Raw genomic sequence first — 9,336 nt, 5'->3', positions numbered from 1 at the left:
ATGAATTAATTTTCACGCATGTTCTGTATACAAAATGTAGTCATATTGGGTTAGTATGATTACTATATTTTCAGGCAATATTTTTTAACAAGAGTGGCAGTATTCATTTTAGTACTGTAAATATAGAAGATTAAAACTTGAAAGGCTCCACTGAGATTTGAACTCGGATTGCTGGATTCAGAGTCCAGAATGCTAACCATTTGATTTGAACTCGGATTGCTGGATTCAGAGTTCAGAGTCCAGAGTGCTAACCATTACACCATGGAACCCCTTTTTGTGTATTCACTGTATTCAGAGTCCAGAGTGCTAACCATTACACCATGGAACCCCTTTTTGTCAATATGTTTCCTTCCTTTGTTTCTCAGTTACATGTGCATCAAACCAAATTATGATTTCAACTGTTAGAAGATAACCAATAATTTGGTTCAAAATTAAGAGATCTCTAAAGGCTTTGCTCTTATCATATAATATCAGATGTCATATCCAATTAAGAAGTAAATAAGAAAACACAAAAAGGTTCCAACAAGATTTGAACTCTGGATTCAAAGTCCAGAGTGCTAACCATTACACCATGGAAACAATGAGTAAATACCTTTTCTCTTATACTTTTTTTTTTTTTTTTAAAAGAGGGACGTTTAAATTTAAGGATGAAAATGCTTGTTGACCATTTAGAAGGAGTGTAAATACTTTGCCATACCATGTAAGAAGAAATTTTAAAGTATTCTGAAGATGTGCTTTTAACAATCCCATAACAGATATAAGCATTCAGAAAAGAGTACAAATTTGTCAGAAGTGGGATTCAAACCCTTTCCTCCAGAGGAGAATGTGACCTGAATGCAGCGCCTTAGACCGCTCAGCCATCCTGCCTAAGTTATGTGCTTCCTTGGACGCTATAGAGCGTGTTTATTTTCTGAACCAAGTTATTACTCACCACATCTTACAAGTTATGTTATGAATTAATTTTCACGCATGTTCTGAATACAAAATGTAGTCATATTGGGTTAGTATGATTACTATATTTTCAGGCAAAATTTTTTAACAGTAGTGGCAGTATTCATTTTAGTATTGTAAATGTAGAAGATTAAAACTACCCAGGATGCTATAGAGCGTGTTTATTTTCTGAACCAAGTTATCACTCATCAAAGCTTACAAGATATGTTATGAATTAATTTTCACGCATGTTCTGTATACAAAATGTAGTCATATTGGGTTAGTATGATTACTATATTTTCAGGCACTATTTTTTAACAGTAGTGGCAGTATTCATTTTAGTATTGTTAATGTAGAAGATTAAAACTTGAAAGGTTCCACCGAGATTTGAACTCCGATCGCTGGATTCAGAGTCCAGAGTGCTAACCATTACACCACGGAACCCCTTTTCCTGCATTTACTGGATTCAGGGTCCAGAGTGCTAACCATTACACCATGGAAACGCTTTATGTGAATTTGTTTCCTTCCTTTGTATCTCAGTTACATGTGCATCAAACCAAATTATGATTTCAACAAAATTGTCAGAATTAGGATTCAAACTCACACCTCCAGAAGAGACTGCAACCTGAACGCAGAGCCTTAGACCGCTTGGCCATCCTGCCATAGAAGAGCATTGCACAGGAAGCTATAGAGTGTGTTTCTCTATTTTCTGAACCAAGTTTTCACTCATCAAAGCTTCCAAGATATGTTATGAATTACTTTTCATGCATGTTCTGTATACGAAACTGAGAAAAACATCAATTTTTAATGTAGTCATATTATAATAACAGCCTGCACTATTTGTTTGTTATTGCTTATTATAATAAGAGCCTGCACTGTTTGTCTGCTATCGCTTATTATAATAACAGCCTGCATTATTTGTTTGTTATTGCTTATTATAATGACAGCCTGCACTACTTGTTTGTTATTGCTTATTATAATAAGAGCCTGCACTGTTTGTCTGCTATTGCTTATTATAATAACAGCCTGCACTGTTTGTCTGCTATTGCTTATTATAATAAAAGCCTGCACTGTTTGTCTGCTATTGCTTATTATAATAACAGCCTGCACTGTTTGTCTGCTATTGCTTATTATAATAACGGCCTGCAGTGCTTGTTTGCTATAGCTTATTAGAATGTCAGCCTGCACTGCTTGTTTGCTATTGCTTATTATAATAACAGCCTGCAGTGCTTGTTTGCTATTGCTTATTATAATGACAGCCTGCACTGCTTGTTTGTTATTGATTATTATAATGACAGCCTGCACTGCTTGTTTGCTATTGCTTATTATAATAACAGCCTGTCCTGATTGTCTGCTATTGTTTATTATAATAACAGCCTGCTCTGTTTGTCTGCTATTGCTTATTATAATAACAGCCTGCAGTGCTTGTTTGCTATTGCTTGTTATAATGACAGCCTGCACTGCTTGTTTGTTATTGCTTATTATAATAACAGCCTGCACTGTTTGTCTGCTATTGCTTATTATAATAACAGCCTGCACTGTTTGTCTGCTATTGCTTATTATAATAACAGCCTGCAGTGCTTGTTTGCTATTGCTTGTTATAATGACAGCCTGCACTGCTTGTTTGTTATTGCTTATTATAACAGTCTTCACTGTTTGTCTGCTATTGCTTATTATAATAACAGCCTGCACTGTTTGTCTGCTATTGCTTATTATAATAACAGCCTGCACTGTTTGTCTGCTACTGCTTATTATAATAATAGCCTGCACTGTTTGTCTGCTATTGCTTACTATAATAACAGCCTTCACTGTTTGTCTGCTATTGCTTATTATAATAACAGCCTGCACTGTTTGTCTGCTACTGCTTATTATTATAACAGCCTGCACTGTTTGTCTGCTACTGCTTGTTATAATAACAGCCTGCACTGTTTGTCTGCTATTGCTTATTATAATTACAGCCTGCAGTGCCAGTGCTTGTTTGCTATTGCTTATTATAATGACAGCCTGCACTGCTTGTTTGTTATTGATTATTATAATGACAGCCTGCACTGCTTGTTTGCTATTGCTTATTATAATAACAGCCTGTCCTGATTGTCTGCTATTGTTTATTATAATAACAGCCTGCTCTGTTTGTCTGCTATTGCTTATTATAATAACAGCCTGCACTGTTTGTCTGCTATTGCTTATTATAATAACAGCCTGCAGTGCTTGTTTGCTATTGCTTGTTATAATGACAGCCTGCACTGCTTGTTTGTTATTGCTTATTATAATAACAGCCTGCACTGTTTGTCTGCTATTGCTTATTATAATAACAGCCTGCACTGTTTGTCTGCTATTGCTTATTATAATAACAGCCTGCAGTGCTTGTTTGCTATTGCTTGTTATAATGACAGCCTGCACTGCTTGTTTGTTATTGCTTATTATAACAGCCTTCACTGTTTGTCTGCTATTGCTTATTATAATAACAGCCTGCACTGTTTGTCTGCTATTGCTTATTATAATAACAGCCTGCACTGTTTGTCTGCTACTGCTTATTATAATAATAGCCTGCACTGTTTGTCTGCTATTGCTTACTATAATAACAGCCTTCACTGTTTGTCTGCTATTGCTTATTATAATAACAGCCTGCACTGTTTGTCTGCTACTGCTTATTATTATAACAGCCTGCACTGTTTGTCTGCTACTGCTTGTTATAATAACAGCCTGCACTGTTTGTCTGCTATTGCTTATTATAATTACAGCCTGCAGTGCCAGTGCTTGTTTGTTATTGCTTATTATAATGACAGCCTGCACTGCATGTTTGTTATTGCTTATTATAATGTCAGCCTGCACTGCTTGTTTGTTATTGCTTATTATAATGACAGCCTGCACTGCTTGTTTGTTATTGCTTATTATAATGACAGCCTGCACTGCATGTTTGTTATTGCTTATTAGAATGATAACCTGCACTGATTGTTTGTTATTGCTTATTATAATAACAGCCTGCACTGCTTGTTTTCTATTGCTTATTATAATGACAGCCTGCACTGTTTGTTTTCTATTGCTTATTATAATAACAGCCTGCACTGCTTGTTTTCTATTGCTTATTATAATGACAGCCTGCACTGTTTGTCTGCTATTGCTTATTAATATAACAGCCTGCACTTTTTTTTTGCTACTGCTTATTACAATAACAGCCTGCAGTGCTTGTTTGCTATTGCTTGTTATAATGACAGACTGCACTGTTTGTCTGCTATTGCTTATTATAATGTCAGCCTGCACTGCTTTTTTGTTATTCCTTATTATAATGACAGCCTGCACTGTTTGTCTGCTACTGCTTATTATAATAACAGCCTGCACTGTTTGTCTACTATTGCTTATTATAATGTCAGCCTGCATGGTTTGTTTGCTACTGCTTATTATAATGACAGCCTGCACTGTTTGTCTGCTACTGCTTATTATAATAACAGCCTGCACTGTTTGTCTGCTATTGCTTATTATAATATCAGCCTGTACCGTTTGTCTGCTATTTCGTATTATAATAACAGCCTGCACTGTTTGGCTGCTATTGCTTATTATAATAACAGCCTGCACTGTTTGTCTGCTATTGCTTATTATAATAACAGCCTGCACTGTTTGTCTGCTATTGCTTATTATAATAACAGCCTGCACTGTTTGTCTGCTACTGCTTATTATAATGACAGCCTGCACTGCTTGTTTGCTATTGCTTATTATAATAACAGTCTGCACTGTTTGTCTGCTATTGCTTATTATAATGTCAGCCTGCACTTCTTGTTTGTTATTGCTTACTATAATGACAGCCTGCACTGTTTGTCTGCTATTGCTTATTATAATAACAGCCTGCACTGTTTGTCTGCTACTGCTTATTATAATAACAGCCTGCACTGTTTGTCTGCCATTGCTTATTATAATAACAGCCTGCACTGTTTGTCTGCTACTGCTTATTATAATAACAGCCTGCACTGTTTGTCTGCTAATGCTTATTATAATGACAGCCTGCACTGCTTGTTTGTTATTGCTTATTATAATGACAACCTGCACTGCTTGTTTGTTATTGCTTATTATAATGACAGCCTGCACTGCTTGCTTGCTATTGCTTATTATAATGACAGCCTGCACTGTTTGTCTGCTATTGCTTATTATAATAACAGCCTGCACTGTTTTTTTGCTACTGCTTATTACAATAACAGCCTGCAGTGCTTGTTTGCTATTGCTTGTTATAATGACAGACTGCACTGTTTGTCTGCTATTGCTTTTTATAATGTCAGCCTGCACTGCTTGTTTGTTATTGCTTATTATAATGACAGCCTGCACTGTTTGTCTGCTATTGCTTATTATAATAACAGCCTGCACTGTTTGTCTACTATTGCTTATTATAATGTCAGCCTGCATGGTTTGTTTGCTACTGCTTGTTATAATGACAGCCTGTTTGTCTGCTATTGCTTATTATAATAACAGCCTGCACTGTTTGTCTGCTACTGCTTATTATTGTAACAGCCTGCACTGTTTGTCTGCTACTGCTTATTATAATAACAGCCTGCACTGTTTGTCTGCTATTGCTTATTATAATGACAGCCTGCACTGCTTGTTTGCTATTGCTTATTATAATGACAGCCTGCACTGCTTGTTTGTTATTGCATATTATAATGACAGCCTGCACTGCTTGTTTGCTATTGCTTATTATAATAACAGCCTGTCCTGATTGTCTGCTATTGTTTATTATAATAACAGCCTGCTCTGTTTGTCTGCTATTGCTTATTATATTAACAGCCTGCACTGTTTGTCTGCTATTGCTTATTATAATGACAGCCTGCACTGCTTGTTTGCTATTGCTTATTATAATGACAGCCTGCACTGCTTGTTTGTTATTGCTTATTATAATAACAGCCTGCACTGTTTGTCTGCTATTGCTTCTCATAATAACAGCCTGCACTGTTTGTCTGCTATTGCTTATTATAATAACAGCCTGCACTGTTTGTCTGCTACTGCTTATTATAATAATAGCCTGCACTGTTTGTCTGCTATTGCTTATTATAATAACAGCCTTCACTGTTTGTCTGCTATTGCTTATTATAATAACAGCCTGCACTGTTTGTCTGCTACTGCTTATTATTATAACAGCCTGCACTGTTTGTCTGCTACTGCTTATTATAATAACAGCCTGCACTGTTTGTCTGCTATTGCTTATTATAATAACAGCCTGCAGTGCTTGTTTGTTATTGCTTATTATAATGACAGCCTGCACTGCATGTTTGTTATTGCTTATTATAATGTCAGCCTGCACTGCTTGTTTGTTATTGCTTATTATAATGACAGCCTACACTGCTTGTTTGTTATTGCTTATTATAATGTCAGCCTGCACTGCTTGTTTGTTATTGCTTATTATAATGACAGCCTGCACTGATTGTTTGTTATTGCTTATTATAATGACAGCCTGCACTGCTTGTTTGTTATTGCTTATTATAATGACAGCCTGCACTGCTTGTTGGTTATTGCTTATTATAATGACAGCCTGCACTGCTTGTTTGTTATTGCTTATTATAATGACAGCCTGCACTGTTTGTTTGTTATTGCTTATTATAATGACAGCCTGCACTGCTTGTTTGTTATTGCTTATTATAATGAAAGCCTGCACTGCTTGTTTGTTATTGCTTATTATAATGACAGCCTGCACTGCTTGTTTGTTATTGCTTATTATAATGACAACCTGCACTGATTGTTTGTTATTGCTTATTATAATGACAGCCTGCACTGTTTTTTTGCTACTGCTTATTACAATAACAGCCTGCACTGTTTGTCTACTATTGCTTATTATAATAACAGCCTGCACTGTTTGTCTGCTATTGCTTATTATAATAACAGCCTGCACTGTTTGTCTGCTACTGCTTATTATAATAACAGCCTGCACTGTTTGTCTGCTATTGCTTATTATAATAAAAGCCTGCACTGTTTGTCTGCTATTGCTTATTATAATAACAGCCTGCACTGTTTTTCTGCTATTGCTTATTATAATGACAGCCTGCACTGCTTGTTTGTTATTGCTTATTATAATGACAACCTGCACTGCTTGTTTGTTATTGCTTATTATAATGACAGCCTGCACTGCTTGTTTGCTATTGCTTATTATAATGACAGCCTGCACTGTTTGTCTGCTATTGCTTATTAATAGAACAGCCTACACTGAATTTTTGCTACTGCTTATTACAATAACAGCCTGCAGTGCTTGTTTGCTATTGCTTGTTATAATGACAGACTGCACTGTTTGTCTGCTATTGCTTATTATAATGTCAGCCTGCACTGCTTGTTTGTTATTGCTTATTATAATGACAGCCTGCACTGTTTGTCTGCTATTGCTTATTATAATAACAGCCTGCACTGTTTGTCTACTATTGCTTATTATAATGTCAGCCTGCATTGTTTGTTTGCTACTGCTTGTTATAATGACAGCCCGCACTGTTTGTCTGCTACTGCTTATTATAATAACAGCCTGCACTGTTTGTCTGCTATTGCTTATTATAATAACAGCCTGCACTGTTTGTCTGCTATTTCTTATTATAATAACAGCCTGCACTGTTTAGCTGCTATTGCTTATTATAATAACAGCCTGCACTGTTTGTCTGCTATTGCTTATTATAATAACAGCCTGCACTGTTTGCCTGCTACTGCTTATTATAATAACAGCCTGCACTGTTTGTCTGCTATTGCTTATTATAATGACAGCCTGCACTGCTTGTTTGCTATTGCTTATTATAATGGCAGCCTGCACTGCTTGTTTGTTATTGCTTATTATAATGACAGTCTGCACTGTTTGTCTGCTATTGCTTATTATAATAACAGCCTGCACTGTTTGTCTGCTACTGCTTATTATAATGACAGCCTGCACTGTTTGTCTGCTATTGCTTATTATAATAACAGCCTGCACTGTTTGTTTGCTACTGCTTATTATAATAAAAGCCTACACTGTTTGCCTGTTATTGCTTATTATAATAACAGCCTGCACTGTTTGTCTGCTATTGCTTATTATAATAACAGCCTGCAGTGCTTGTTTGCTATTGCTTGTTATAATGACAGCCTGCACTGCTTGTTTGTTATTGCTTATTATAATAACAGCCTGCACTGTTTGTCTGCTATTGCTTATTATAATAACAGCCTGCACTGTTTGTCTGCTATTGCTTATTATAATAACAGCCTGCACTGTTTGTCTGCTACTGCTTATTATAATAATAGCCTGCACTGTTTGTCTGCTATTGCTTATTATAATAACAGCCTTCACTGTTTGTCTGCTATTGCTTATTATAATAACAGCCTGCACTGTTTGTCTGCTACTGCTTATTATTATAACAGCCTGCACTGTTTGTCTGCTACTGCTTATTATAATAACAGCCTGCACTGTTTGTCTGCTATTGCTTATTATAATAACAGCCTGCAGTGCTTGTTTGTTATTACTTATTATAATGACAGCCTGCACTGCTTGTTTGTTATTGCTTATTATAATGTCAGCCTGCACTGTTTATCTACTATTGCTTATTATAATGTCAGCCTGCACTGTTTGTCTGCTACTGCTTATTATAATAACAGCCTGCACTATTTGTCTGCTATTGCTTATTATAATAACAGCCTATACTGTTTGTCTGCTATTGCTTATTATAATAACAGCCTGCACTGTTTGTCTCCTACTGCTTATTATAATAACAGCCTGCACTGTTTGTCTGCTATTGCTTATTATAATAACAGCCTGCATTGTCTGTCTCCTACTGCTTATTATAATAACAGCCTGCACTGTTTGTCTGCTATTGCTTATTATAATAACAGCCTGCACTGTTTGTCTGCTACTGCTTATTATAATAACAGCCTACACTGTTTGTCTGCTATTGCTTATTATAATAACAGCCTGCACTGTTTGTCTGCTATTGCTTATTATAATAACAGCCTGCACTGTTTGTCTGCTATTTCATATTATAATAACAGCCTGCACTGTTTGTCTGCTAATGCTTATTATAATGACAGCCTGCACTGCTTGTTTGTTATTGCTTATTATAATGACAACCTGCACTGCTTGTTTGTTATTGCTTATTATAATGACAGCCTGCACTGCTTGCTTGCTATTGCTTATTATAATGACAGCCTGCACTGTTTGTCTGCTATTGCTTATTATAATAACAGCCTGCACTGTTTTTTTGCTACTGCTTATTACAATAACAGCCTGCAGTGCTTGTTTGCTATTGCTTGTTATAATGACAGACTGCACTGTTTGTCTGCTATTGCTTTTTATAATGTCAGCCTGCACTGCTTGTTTGTTATTGCTTATTATAATGACAGCCTGCACTGTTTGTCTGCTATTGCTTATTATAATAACAGCCTGCACTGTTTGTCTACTATTGCTTATTATAATGTCAGCCTGCATGG

Source organism: Bombina bombina, unplaced genomic scaffold (assembly GCF_027579735.1).
Source record: "Bombina bombina isolate aBomBom1 unplaced genomic scaffold, aBomBom1.pri scaffold_517, whole genome shotgun sequence".
Classification (NCBI taxonomy): domain Eukaryota; kingdom Metazoa; phylum Chordata; class Amphibia; order Anura; family Bombinatoridae; genus Bombina; species Bombina bombina.
The sequence above is the reverse complement of the archived record's forward strand: the minus strand, read 5'-3'. Positions refer to the sequence as shown.